The sequence below is a fragment of the Echiichthys vipera genome, assembly GCF_963691815.1.
Source record: "Echiichthys vipera genome assembly, chromosome: 9".
Classification (NCBI taxonomy): Eukaryota; Metazoa; Chordata; class Actinopteri; order Perciformes; family Trachinidae; genus Echiichthys; species Echiichthys vipera.
Window position 1 is genome coordinate 14,330,798 of NC_139834.1, and position 14,431 is coordinate 14,345,228.

Sequence of the window (14,431 nt, forward strand, 5' to 3'; positions counted from 1 at the left end):
AGTTAATAAAATAATATTGAGTATATTTATAAAGCACATTTTAAAACAAGAGTTTATTAAAATACTTCACAATAAAATAACAGAAATAAAATAACATGGTAACAGCAAAAAAGAAGGGGTAGCAGTAGCGATTACAATCTGATCCCATACACAAATAAATAAGTAAAGGAACAGATGCACATATAAAACACAGAGGAGTAAAAAGTAGGCCTAAGATAACATGAGGGTCTTAAGTTTGGCCTTAAAAGTGTCTACAGGGGAGGGATCACTTAATTGAAAGTAGTAAACTGTTCCAAAGCTTTGGGACGGCTACTGCAAACGCACACTCGCCCTTAGCCTCTAACAAAAGACGACTAGGAGCAGCTGGTCTGCGGATCCGAGGGATCTGGGGTTGGAAAGGGTGCAGAGGAGCTCAGAAATGTACTGGGGCACCAGGCTGTGTAAAGCCTTAAAAACAAATACTAGAACCTTAAACTCAGTCCTTTACTTGACCTGTATCTAATGCTAAATATAACACAAGTTCCACTCACCAGCTATTTGTGGAGCTTTCAACCACATGTAACGGTCTTCAGTGAATTGAGTTTGCTCAGTGTCATACAGATTATTAGCATTTGGATAGTGAGCTCCATGTTTATCACAAAAAGAATATCCAAACTATTAGTACATTCATTTTGGAGACACTTTGCAGTAAACCTTTCAAACCGTGAGTTGTGGTTGAAAGCTCTGACAAAAAGTGCACCTTGAGTTAAAGTGAAATTCTGGTGTAAAATCACCCAAGGGTCTTTTTTGGCAGATACACTCATCAAATAAGCCATCGAGACATTTTTTTTTCATGTAACAACTATTAAAGGAGATCAGTGACTGTCCGGGATATCTCCGTGAATAGTTGTTACATGAAAAAAATTGTCTCGATGGCTTATTTGATAAGTGTATTTGCAGAAAAAGACCCTGGGATGATTTAACGCCTGAATTTCACTTTAAAGGTCTCATAATGTAAAAAGTGAGATTATTGAGTCCATTTGATTATAAAGCAGGTGAAGGTTGAATACTTGTATTACAAAGTATAAACATCACTTATTCCACAAAGACATGAACAAAGCTTATACTTATAAATATGTTGGGTTTTTTTTTCATTAAAGTATGTAAACATGTTATAGAAGAAACCCAAAATACAAGCATGAACCTGACAATGAGCATCATTATGGGACCTTTAAGATTATTTGATAGTGTTGCACTGAAATGCAATGTAAATGTAAACTGAGCATTTGAAAACTTCACTTCACTACTCCCTCTCCTCTCTCGGAGGGCAGAGCAGGTGTGTACAGTATAGTTCTCCCTCATGCATCATGCTCATTCTGGCGACACAGGGAGCTTCTAAAGAGCTGCAGAGAAATCCCTGTGTTCCCTGTTTTTATTCCAGCATCTCTTTAATATACAACAGTAAATCTTTCTCTTCCTCTGTGTACTTATTTCCCCATCCCACTCTTTCCTACCATATTCCACTTCCCCCATCCCTCATCCCTCTGTTTTTCGCTGTCCAGGCTCAAGTTGAATTATGGTACAATCATCCACAGTAGCAGAGCGGGCAGACTTGGAACTGATCTGATGGATCAGTATTTTCTAGTTTGCTGTCTCTTCTCTATCTCTCTGTATTCTCTGAAATCTCATAAGCAGACCTAAAAGTAATGTTCATTCTCATCTGGGTATGTTTATTAGGGATATTAAATAAAAGTAAATAACTCTTAATTACTATTTTCTTTAAAGTCTTTCCCTCCTGCTCTCCAGCTCTTACCCTCCCTCAGTGTTGCTGGCCAGAATCCCAGACACATCTGAGCTGATCGTCCCTAATCTGAGCCCTAGCTGTTTCCTGTCCTATCCTGCTGCTGTCACCACTGCAATTAAGTCCATCTAATTGGACAGGCTTCTGTCAGTGTGTGTGAGCGCATGTGCGTCTGCCTCTATGTTGTGGCCAGGCTTACTGGAGCCAGGTGGCCACGTGTTTGGCTCACAGGAGGCTATTTTTCAATGGATGTTAAACCACAGGCAATAAACACAGCCATGTGATGCGCACAGCGCAAGTCTGATACAACGCCAAAGACTTGGCAACACATGCATGGGAAGACATTAGATATTACCAGGAATAGGACATTTATCCAGAAAGTTTAAATATTTGGCTAAATCTTGTATTCAGATATGACCACACTGGTTTGAGTTAATTCCAAGATGTTATGAAGAGATAATGGCCCTGAAGCTGAGATATGTGGCCTCATGACTAAACACAGATAAGCTGTCGTTGTGTATTCAGTGGGTCTCTGATGAGTAGGTTGGGCCTTGAGGATGACATGGGAGAGTCTGGGGTCATGGAGCACATTATTGCAAAAAAAAAGTATTAAATCATTAAAAAAAAAAGTCTTCTGGTTCCAGCAACATGTTAGGTGTGGTATAGATGTGGTATGTCAGTTTAAGGATAATTGAGGGGCTTAGGTCACTGAACCGACATCACTAACAACTTGCGGAAGCTGCTCATCCGCTATGATGTCACTAAAAGCTGCAACAGAGTATTCTTCTACCATAAACAGTTTGGCGCACAGCTCCCTCTCTCTGCAGCCAACCAAGAAGGAGCATCACTCAGATGTTTCCACAAACACTTGTCACTCCCCCCCCCCCCCCCCTTCTCCCCATGTCACCCTTTTTCTATCACGTGGCTTTGTCTGGCGCTGCTGGTGATGTTTACCTCTCTGACCCGTGGTGTCTGGCCAGTAAACAGACATTGGCCCGAGTCCTGGTTTGGACCGGCTCCATGTTTCAGCTCTCTGCTCCTTCTCCATATCCGCATTACCACTGAACCACAGCTGGCTAATGGAAGTCAGGCCCTGACTGCCCACAGAACGCCTGCATGCTAACTACTGGAGGGTCCTGAGAGGAGTCAGATAACTACTACTGTGGACACGTCAGAGATTTTGGAAATCACACTATAAACCTTTAAGGTTGGATGGAATAGAGGAACATCAGGACATGATTTTGCTCACAATATAAAAATATTGTTGTATAGTGTATTAGTCAATCCATCCGCTAACATTCTGTATTTGTACAGAAAAAAAGATTAGTATCATTCATAATAACAGCAAAATATGGCAATGGAGCACACGGTAGGTATTATTGCCCTAACAATGTGTGTGTGTGTGTGTGTGTGTGTGTGTGTGTGTGCTCTCAGAATACACCCTAAAACTATTTCCTCTGTTTTGCCAGGTGGGGTGTCAGAACCTGACAGGGTTGTCCACCTCTCTGTTCAGAATCGGGGTGTCTTGTTCTTGTATTTTCTTGAGGGAAGACGTCCAGTCCAAAGAAAACATTTAATCTGAGAGCTCACTCAGATCAGAATGCAGCTGGCCCTAAAGTAAAAGACGGCCTTGGCCATATGTTGAGTTTTATACACAGGGATGCAAAGTGAAGATCTGCTTTATGATATTCTACTCTCACAGCTTCCAGTCTGCATCCCATCCTGCACCCCCCGACAGAAGGGCTGCCGGGATTCACGGGTAGACAAACAAAGACCTGCGCTGAGACGGAAACACATGTGGTGATCTAGTTGCAATTACTGGTCAGAGAGGGGAAAGGAAAGGTTGTTTTTATACAGAAGATTGGTGGTGGCTGTCACACCGCAATCTGTGGGGTGAACACAGACATCCAACCTTTAGTAATGCTACTCTTATAATTACATGCCTAAATGACTATTATGGCCAGTCAAAATAAGATATGTAAATATAAAAAGAAAAAAAACAATACAATACAATTTACAGCTACAGCCTTACTTGGTCTGGAATTACAATGGTTGCTAATTTTAGCATTTGTTTTGTAGCTATTGCTTTGGAACTGGCAATACTGTGTTGTACTGTTAAATAATTTCCTGCTGGGATTATTAAAGTATTTCTGATTCTGATTCAGGTTCACTGACTTCATGACTTGTAATATACGTCATTTTTTCAACATGCAGAATATAGTTAGGTTTATGAAAAGATTGTGGTTTGGTTAAAATATATATGTCTGAACTAGTTGGTTAGGTTTAGGAAAATATAGTGGTTTGGGTCAAAATAATTAGGCCCATGTTTTTTATGTTTCTTACGTAATTTATGTTAAGTACGTATTCACACAAAGCCTAACTGATGTAGAATAAGTACAGAACAATGCTGTACCGGCTCTTGAAAAGATGAGTGATAACAAAAAATAAGGTTTAGAGATTCATCAGCTAATGCATCTGCAAAACCTTTTTTCTCTCTTTTGATTGTGACTGAATAAACCCCAAACACACAGCTTTCAGAATCTGTTAAGCATCGAGGAGTTTGGAGAATTTGCATTGTAATAAAGAATGGGCTTTTTTCCCTATTTATCTTAATTTTTCAGATTTATCTTTGTGTACAAGTATTTGTTTCTTTTTCTGTCTCTTTTAATTTGAGAGGCAGCGTTTTTCTCTCCTTTTCTTTTGGCAGCACTGTCAGTCCCATGAAAGCAATGGAATGATTGGCAAATCGGTTTCTATCACACCCAACCAAAATGGAGTCCAGCTTTTCACACAATTATTTCACACGCCCCGTGGAGACCGCAATCTCCAGCGAAGACATGGGAGTGTATTGTAAATTGTTTGTTTAGGTTTCACTGTTGAGAAGAAAAGATCTCAACGTTTCATGAGTCAAGGGATTTGTGACTGCGACATGAGTACTGTGAGGCCATATACCAAACATATACATACCATACAAAGCAATGAAACCTCATTTCCCTTTGGAATGCACTGCTGACGCCTACATGCTTTAGGGGGATTGGGGGGGCTTATGTAACAGTGTTCCTGACTGGTCCAATTGGGAATTGCTTCAGTCATAGGCATGCCTCAGTTTCAGTAGCACTGCGGTGCTTAGTGTATACTTAAATTATATCTGGAGTCACCAATGAACAAATTCTTGCTTTAATAATAAATAGTCTGAGAAAACACGACGTGTAGATCGACACATCAGGGTTTCTTTATCCAAACTACACAGATTTACTTACATGTGCATGCATGCACTCTCTTCACACACACACACACACACACACACACACACACACACACACACACACACACACACACACACACACACACACACACACACACACACACACACACACATACACACACACACACACACACACACACACACACACACACACACACACACACACACACACACACACACACACACACACACACACACACACACACACACACACACACACACACAAACACATACACACACACACACACACACACACACACACACACACACACACACACACACACACACACACACACACGTGTTTGACTGGCACATGTTCTGTGATTGCTGTGGCAGATATCCTTCATTTCCTGTCCAGTAAAGAGTGGAGATTTGTTAGTGTTTCAGATTCCTGGATGAGGGGCTAAATCCATACTGCTCTGGGAGGCTGATGATTTTTTTTCATTAAACCAAATCATCTCCAGGGCAGGCTAAGGAACCCTTCTCAAAGCCACCAGGGACATGGTCAACCCTACAAGCAAAACACTCTGTCAGATCATCTCACAAGAGTGTCTGAGATGAACAGAACTGGAAGCAGAGGAAGATATTCTTAATTTGAGAGTATGAATTACTGATTAATTTGCACAAATGATCAAAAGCCTGACTGTTGATACCTGCCAGACTTTATACTTAAAACCTGCTGAGGAGGAGAAACAGTGAATTGGAATTAACTGAAAAGGAAGTTCATTAGCACTGCATGCCTCTCGTGAAAAGCTCGAGAGCCCATGTAATAGGCATGAAGGTATTTTGTATGATTAATGGACTTGCTAGATGGGGGAGCTTTGGGTCATGGGATCTGAGTTGGGGTCAAGGACAAGGTCATGGGGATCTGTTTTGACGAGTTGTTGGTGATGCAAAAGGCCGTGTTGTGGTGTTACAGCAAAGTTTTAAACAGGAAAAAAAAACTTTGGTATTTTTCACAACTTTCATTCTACTATGTATACATCCAGGTCCTATGTCAGTATTTTGCTAGAAGTAGCATTAAAAACACAGCCATGACCTGCTGATTTTGTCTCCTTAGACTAATATTTCAATTAACAGATGATACAAAATTCCCAAACATTCTCCAAAACCTTAAATAAACAAGTCAAATCACATCAAAAACAAGCCAGCTAAATCTCTCACATTCTTCAGGAGATCCACATCCTCATTTCATCTCAGTTGTGAGCACAACATTGACATATCATCACCTCTTAAGTTAATATGATGAATTTGTTCGTAAATCAACATTAGAATTCATTTGCAGTCCAGTATTCACTCTTCTTTTAGCTCTGTTTTTGGTCTCCACCAACTCATGAGGGCAATATCTGGCGTGAGTGGCACTGATGTGTGTGGGGAGTCTTCAGTGCTCTGTGCTGACTCATTGTCTCACCTTCAGAGGTAGTCAGTGCGTTTACATGCACATCAGTAACCCAAAAATGGCCTTACCCGGTAAAGGAAATGATCGGATTATGAAGTTCCCCTTGTGTACATGAGAGGGGGTTGAATTGGAGAATGACAGGAGTAAGTCAACCTCTGATACAGTAGGTGACGCTCCGTCAACATACAGCTGGACTGAACACAACTTTTTTTTCTGGTTCACCTTTGTCAAAATTACAAACTGCAGACTTTTGGACAGAATTACGACCGTATTACTTCTTGGTAGTAATGTTACTTGCTGTTGCGAAGTCCTCCCTCGGTTTAAAGGTAACGCTCTATTATTGATGTTTTTTGCACCGTTGCTTCCTGGTTTAATCTATTTATGGGGCCAAAAGCCACTGGGGAGCATGCACAGACAAGAAACACGATAATAATCCGAGAACGCTGTTTACATGCGCGAATAATCAGGGAACTGAAGGAGTTCTCTAGGTCTGTTAATCGAGGTATGAGAATCCCGATCTTACCCGGGGTATGGTGTTTAAATGGTGTTTAGAAAACCAGGGTATGTTTTTAAACTGCATGAGTGAGAGGTTCGCCTGTTGTCAGTATATCTACAAACACTACGGTATGTCAGTCTTATAATTCTGCTCTGTGCGGAGTTCGTCTCACATGCAATGTGCATTAATGTGTCGTTTTAAAAAATCCTATTCTTATGTCACGTAAATATTGTGGGGGATTTAAAACACAAAGTGTTGACTTTTTTCACAATACAATTGAAGTTTTGTTATTACTCACTGTGTACGTATCAAAGTTAAATAAAAATGATTTAGCATGCTTTCACATTATTAGCAATTAAACACAGATGGCATAATTATAGGATGCTGCAGATAATCTTCAGTACAGTCAGATGAGAGAGGGTCAGCCCACCAGGAAGTGAAGCTACAGTAGGGAGTGTTCTTTCCACAGGAGCTGGTGGTTCGTTGGAGGACCCGTGTGACCAGGGGGCGGAGGATTCAACTCGTGACAGAATGAGAGCCAGTCTTGGAGTAATGCAACCAGGAACCAGGAACTGAACCAATCACAACAACTCAATGACTTTATTGCTGTATAAATTCTTTGTGATGGAGGGTCTAGGTGCTCTTGCAGGCTTGAGGATTACACCAACAGCTTGGCTGAGGGCCAGAATGACTGACCCTAGGCTAAGAAGAAGATTCTTTGCTTTTTTTATAATAAACTCTTTAAACTATAAGAAGTACTCTGCCTTTCCTTGGTAAGAACACAACAACTTCTTATTTACTAAAGTTTGTGGAATGCTGGCCAGTTTTGCGTATTACACTTTTGCATTCCCTGAAATATAAAATAGTCAGGTTGGACGTTGTTTTTGCATTATTAAATCATCATCACTCTATAGCATGGGTGTCAAACTGATCCAGTAAAGGGTCGCTGTGGCTGCAGGTTTTCATTCCAACCAATCAAAAACACACCTGGTCCAACAAATCAACTGTGTGAAGACAGTTCAGTTGATTGAGTAAGTGGAGTCAGGTGTGTTCTTGCTTGGTTGGAATGAAAACCTGCAGCCACACGGCCCTTTACTGGATCAGTTTGACACCCATGCTCTATAGGCATCAATGGCGAACAATCGCGCATTATTTTTAGAGAATTTGCAGAATCTTTTCCCTTACAGATTTACACTATTTTTTTTTCTTTGCCACCACGCCTCCCTAGCCTTATTATGTGCAACTGTGTTGCCCCTTGCTGTTATTATATTCTTGAACTGCTCACAGGAGTTCATTATAATGATCTTCTCCTCTTGAGTGAAATATGCGACCCTTGATCTATCCAAAGTGTGCGGAAAATGACGCGATGTACGTCCTTTTTATGAGAACGCGCAAATTATCTCTTAAGTGAGCTTCGTGGTACCTTTTAACTCTGATTGCAAGTTTTGTATTTGTCGGTCCAGGTTATCCAGAGAAACTCTGGGTATGTTCAGCGCGCTTCGTAGTGAACCCCTCCGGATTCGCACCTTAACTGACAGACTGTTTAGATCAGGGGTGCCCAATCCTGCTCCTGGAGAGCTACTGCCCTGCATGTTTTAGGTTTCTCCCTGCTCTAACACACCTGAGCCTAATGATGTTCTCGTTATCAAGCAGCTGAAGCTTTTCACAGGTTTGATAATCATTAGTCAGGTGTGTGAATAACAATGTATTGGTGTATGTTAATGCCCTGGTGCGAAAAACTATTTTGGTCACTATTGCTAATTTCTCTATTCATGACAACTGTACTGAGGGTGAATCTTTATATAACTCACCCATTTCAATTATATTAAAGCTTAAAGATTGAACGTAGAATAAGCAGAACACCACCATCTAGTGACTCAAGATCGTCATCGCAACAACAAAAAATAATTCCAGCACTCGGGTTGCCATGTTCGTCAGACCGGGCCCAGTCCTACAGGAGACCGGAGTCTGTTTGAGCCTGTTTGAACCCATCCCCTCCAACAAATTGCACCATAAAAATAAGTATTACAGAGGCGTTTAACTGACAGTTACCGTTACCCGTTACTGTTAGCTGTTACTTTGAGAGTTAGCTTCAGTGGTTCGTTTTAATGCCGTTGAACTCCTATATCTCAGTCCATGAAGTGAATGCTTGGCCTATATTGAGTCTTGTTTTCGCCCGTCTCCGGTCACTCAGCTGCTGGGACATATAAGCAGCTGCAGGATTGACAAACTCCATTTCACCCAGTGCCAGCCTAACAGACCACCCTGGCAACCCATAATGCTGGCCGCTATTGGCTGGTACAATAAAGATATAATAAAGATTCTACATATTCAACCTTTAACTGCTTTGAGTAACAGGTGCTGTCACAGGTGACTAGCATCAGTTCAGCTGCTCAACTGTTAAATTGTTTATGAAATTAAATCATATCAATAATGAAAATAGTTGATGTCCATGCACACACTGGCTGGGTTTCCCTCGTACTCTATAGGAAGTGAGTGCACCTTTAATTAAGGGGTTTGTAGTGACTGCATGGAAAGGCTGTGGGGCACAACTTGAACCAGGAGACAATTGTGGCAATACATTTGCAATATGCATTCCCTCCAGCATCACACCCAATCCAGGCTTGGTCCTCTTGCAGACTAGAGAAGAATTCCTGTCTTTATTAAAATGTGAGATTTGTTAGGATAATACTGTGTCATATAAAGGATTAAACTGTCAGACAAAGGAGTCTGTTCAAGCCTCCCAGGGCCTTTACTGTATCTCTCCTTTAAACAACTCCCATGGTTTAAATGTATGCTTCATTACTGATTTATTGACACTGATCCACCTATCAAGCACGATTAAATTCCAAACTCTATTATGGCAACGGTACGTTTGCACCAGCCAAGTGTGAGACTTAGAGGCTCCCTTGAAAGTAATGTATGTGCGCACATGCATGCTTAAGATTTTTCTTTTGAAGTGCACATGGTATGTAGAGTAGCGGCACTGACAGCAGCTGTTGTGTGTTTGGTATGTGTTCAATGCATTATAATGGCATGTATAACCTTTGTTGGGTCGTTAAAAAATTCTTCAGGAATGGCAGCAGGAGGTCCATTGCAGATATAAAGGCAGAAATAAATAAACAAGGATAAATAAACCACAATTACAGACTGTATGCAAGTTGTATAACAGTGTTTAGCTAATATTTGTTAGGTTTGATTAGCTCCTCGTGTATTGTGGTTGCCTTTTGTTTGTCCATCCTGCAAACCTCAAATGACCATATGTTTTTGGATGAATGTTAAATCAAACAGTGTGCTGTGATCCATTCTTTGGTGCCTCCAGCTTAGGAATTGATGAATAGCACAACATTAGACAGTTGTCGTACATTGTCAGGCCATTTCATGCTTTGTTTTTTAGTACTTTTTTTCTGTATGGCCTTCATCCTGTGTATGGACATCCACCAAAATAATTGCAACACAGTTGAATCTTGTGAATTTTGTCATAGAATTATAGTAGTAGTTAAAATGTAATGTTTGCAAAAATATAGAAAAAAGCTGAATATTTGAAGAGAATATTAAAGACGCTGAATATGTGCAAAAGTATGACGAAACTGAATATCCAGAGTCCAGCCCTGTGATAGCGAATTATAGGTCATCTCTGTGAGAGCCAATCTGACGGCAGCTCTGTGAGAGTTAATCAGAGGCCAGTTATGTGAGAGCTAATCAGAGGCAAGCTCTCTGAGAATCAATCAGAGGCCGGCTCTGTGTTCGGTTGAACACATTTTAACATTGGAGTCAATGAGAGCAGTAAGGCACTTCCTGGTGCTTTTCATTCATCTTCCACCACTTATCCCAGGGTCGGGTTCGCAGGGGGGCTAAAGCCGATCCCAGCTGACATCGGCGTGAGGCGGGGCACACCCTGGATAGGACGCCAGTCTATCACAGGACACATACAGACAGACAACCATTAACACCTAAGGGCAATTTTGTAGAGTCATCAATTAACCTAACGCGTGCATGTCTTTGGATTGTGGGAGGAAACCGGAGAACCCGGAGGACACCAACGCAGACACGGGGAGAACATGCAAACTCCACACAGAAAGGCCCCAGCCGGGATGCGAACCTGGAACCTTCTCGCTTTGAGGCGACAGTGCTAAACACTACACCATCCTAGTGCTACATTGTGCACAGTTTCTGAAAGAAGACAAGAATGCCTACATTTTGAGGTCAAAATGATATCTGAAAAGTAAAGGTAGTGGAAGCTAGAGAAGATTCAGTCAGAAAGAAACTCACACCTGAACGCCAGAGTGGGGGAAAGATCAAAGAGATTCTCTTCACTGTACTGGCGCAATACACACTCATAAACTCTGATCAGGTCTAAAAACATAAAACATTAACCATGATTATAGGACAACTGTAAAAGATATAAAAAAGTGAATATGAATTAAATAGTTCAAAGTCTTGTTGTTCTTTAAAGTTAGATTGAAGTCTGTAGGTGGAAGTATGTGGGACTAGATGAGATTCAAAGAGGGGCATGTTTAAGAGTATTTTTAGCTGATCTCCATGGTTTGCATTTAAAAGTATGAAAGTATGATAGGCAGAAAAAAGTAGAAGATGAGCATAAATCAACTGAAGGAGCTGAACATTTTGATGGTTAAATGTTTGCTGAAATTATGCAGCAGCTAGAGGCGACTGAAAAATGTACGGAAGAATAATAGTAATGGTTATTATTACGATTTGGATAACATCACAATAGCAGAGTTTATGGACTTTCTTCTGATGATGTAATTGGCTGGTTGTCATTAAAAGGCAAACATTCACTTTGTGACAGAGAGCAGGAATCATGAGAAGCAGATTGTCTGCAGGGCAGATGGTTTTGCTAGATATTACTAAAAAGGGGAGGATTACCCAGCCTTAAACCCCATGAACACATTAGGTCTCTGCTTGGGTTGAAGGTGGGCGGAACTTTCATGGGAACTTATGAGGTCATAAATGTTTTTCTACCACTAAAAATGATAAGTGTACTTTGTTCTGTCTTAACAGGTAAAACAAAGCAGAAGAATCAGGAAGATGTCAGTAAATCACATTATACTGTACACACCCACACAGTCCTGAGAAGAGGTCTAATCAACCAGGTTAAACCACACCTGTGTGAGGCTTTAACATGCTTAATGTTGTCTTCAAAACTCTCGAATCACACTTCTTGCTGTTTTAAAGAGTTTCATGTCAGCTACATGCATAGGCTCCATTGCTCAATGGCATCTTCAAGTTCTTATTCCCTGAAGTGAACAACACACACTTAACAACGCTCACAGCAGTCCTAGAAATCCTAGATTACGTTCAATTACAGCAATTTTTTGTAGCTTTTATACATCTAGTTCAAACCATTAGCACTAGCACTGGTAGTTAATACGGTGAGGTGCAAAATCTTGAGCTGCAGATACACTCTTATGAATCCTGCCTGTGAAGAATTCTAAAGAAAACTCCAATATCCCAGTGCCCAGCAGAGAAGAGGCCCCCAACACACACACACACACACACACACACACACACACACACACACACACACACACACACACACACACACACACACACACACACACACACACACACACACACACAAACACACACACACACACACAAACACACACACGTGACTGGACCTCCAGCTTTCAGGACTCTACATGCTTCTCCTCTGTTCTGACCTTGTGCCAGAGGCTGTGAAATGAGATTATTATGTGTGAAACAAGGAGCCCTCTCACTTCTTCTTATGATCCAGGCAGGACAAATCAGGGTTAAAGACAGACCATAGAGAGAGAGATAGCTGCAGGCTATCGCTGCACCACAGGGGGCGGTAAAATACTGGACTAAATTCTTCCACATCATTACATCGAATTTTCTTTGAATCCTGTTGCCTGAGGGAGAAAAGCTTATCCAGTCAGAGATAGATCTGATGGAGGCATAACTATCTCCTCCAGCTTGGGCTCCTTTCATAAACGATCCCAGGTTGAACAAACATTCAATCGGGCGTGAAGTGCGGTCCTCACCTCCTAATCTGTGATCCCTCTTGCTTGCAGCCCTCTCCAACGTCTGTCTGACTGTGCTGCGACGGCATTCCCTGCATACCTGTGCTCTCAAGTGACGGGGGCACATGCGCAGGTCATAGGGCCACAGCGGGGAGCGGATGTATGCGCATTAACTCAAATGACAACCCGATTTTCCCGTTATTGCAGATTAATCTTTCCCAGGCTGCGAGGGTATAGAGAATATGGGTCAAGCAGCTGAGTGAGTGGAGGGTGATGAGACAAGGCAGGTCGGGTTTTTGAGCGAGAAGTTTCAAACCTGGTCAAGTGTGACCTCTGACATCGTGATGTGAACCTGAGGCGAGCTCAGTGGAGGCCGACCTCCTCTGACGGAGTAATTAGCGTGAACAATAACGCGCAATTGCTTACAGTTGGATTAGCTTGAACTCATCTAATAAGGCATGCAATGCACCAAGTGGCTCAGTCAAGCGCTCAGGTTGGGGAATGACACCCATTCTTTGATGTTTTAATGAAAGGCATCTCTCTCTTCTCAGTTCACTGGCTGTTTGATCGCCATATGCACTCTAGATAATGATAGAGGTATGAAGTGTCTGGTGCAAATGAATGGATGACCAAGTTAATACAAAAAGACTTTACACAATACATTTTACATTACTCACGCCCATATTTCAGTCTTGTTTTCCCAAATTAATTTAAATCCTGTCTTGCTAGTCTTAAAAAAAAAATCTACCCTGCCTTCTCTTAAGCACATTGTGTTAACATGAGCTTCTCCATCTGTAAGTCCTTTATGTCTCATTTCTTTGAGGTCGTTCCCTCCCTTAAATGATGCAGTACAATCAATGATGCTCATTGTAAGCCTTCAATGCATTTCATTGTAATTATGGAGTTTTTTAAAGAAGTGTTTTCATGTCGATAGTCCCCAAAGGAAAAGATATCATTCCACAGATTATCCACGGGAGTCCGCAACTGAAACTGTTTTTCTCATTCTATTCGAATAGTTCAATGCATATGTATTTCATCAGTATCATATGTTCCATCAGTGTAATATGTCTATTGAGTATCAGTTAATACAGTTGTATGAATGTAGTCAATTTACTGTCATATATGTCAGTAAAAGACTTGGAGGACAGTTTAAATATGTCAGTTGTTGCTGCGATCAGTCAAATCCACAAACCTCAAGTGAACACGTTTCCATTAAAATGAGATACATGTGTTTAAGTTAGCTTAAGAGTGTGACAAAAAATCAGCACAAACCAATTTTTCCCCTCCTTTCCTCCACTTTTCGGGGTTTAGGGTGACTTTTCTGGGTTAAATAAACAAGTTGAACTCTCATATGCAAAGTTAAGACCAAAAGACTATCTTTAAACACGCTATGTTATTCTTGTGATGCAATTATAATCAATTGCAAGCTCTGAGTGTTTTTTTCCATCTGTTTTTTGTTGACTGTGTCTTTACATCCGAATGCAAT